At 36.3% G+C, this 804-nt stretch overlaps 1 protein-coding gene across 1 annotated transcript in view; it reads left to right on the top strand.

Moving 5' to 3' along the window:
* Window positions 1-804, top strand: part of LOC108721877 (putative nuclease HARBI1) — a 3,419-nt gene that overhangs the window by 831 nt on the left and 1,784 nt on the right. The window lies entirely within an intron of this gene.

Here is an 804-nt window from a genome sequence, read left to right as displayed (position 1 = left end):
AGATAGGACCATTCTTCTAGATCTAAAAATATGATCCAATTAGCGCGAAGGAAACTTCCAACAGTTGCAAAACAAACGTTCTGCTGAACGCACCCAATCTTCAATGCGTAGTCTGATTCCGGCCTAAGGCCAGTAGCGAATCCAATGTTAAGCGGGGAGCACAGGCTTTTCCGTAACGCATCATGCGTAAGGCATAAGGGAATAAACCAATCAGATTCCTTCATTTCTATCCCCACTACTCGCTCTGCGAGGATTGCATAGTGCGTAAAGCATGATGCATAATGTGTCGAAAAATCCGGAAGGATGAATTTTTATGCGTTATGTAGACTAGGGGTGCGTTCCGTTTCTCGCATGATGCGCATAATGCATCGTTTATCTTTGTTGCTCACCAAATGTTAAAGTGTGCTTCCTCTCGGGTGTTGCGTCACCTCAATTATATTTTTGCAAAACGGGGCCAATTAGGGCCACTTCGACCAAACTTCGATTAATTTAACCGTTGATTAAAATGTTGCCAACACTGACAAATGAAACATTTCGTACTAGGAACAGAGAGGGAAATTTCTTGTTCTTTTCTATAACCTCAATTTATGTAGTACTCTCAGACTGTCGGACGAGAACCTAAAATAAATGTAAATGTAAATAAATAAATGTAAAATAAATATACATATAAATGTAAATGTATGTTTTATTAGAGAAATAAAGATCGTGTACAGAAGCGGTGAATAAGATTAAGGTATATAACATTTATTTGAAAAATTAATTCAATTAAAATTATTAAATATACAAGTAATAATACATAATTAA

This window comes from Mycetomoellerius zeteki, unplaced genomic scaffold (assembly GCF_001594055.1).
Source record: "Mycetomoellerius zeteki isolate Tzet28-1 unplaced genomic scaffold, Tzet1.0 scaffold188, whole genome shotgun sequence".
Taxonomy (NCBI): domain Eukaryota; kingdom Metazoa; phylum Arthropoda; class Insecta; order Hymenoptera; family Formicidae; genus Mycetomoellerius; species Mycetomoellerius zeteki.
The sequence above is the reverse complement of the archived record's forward strand: the minus strand, read 5'-3'. Positions and strand labels throughout refer to the sequence as shown.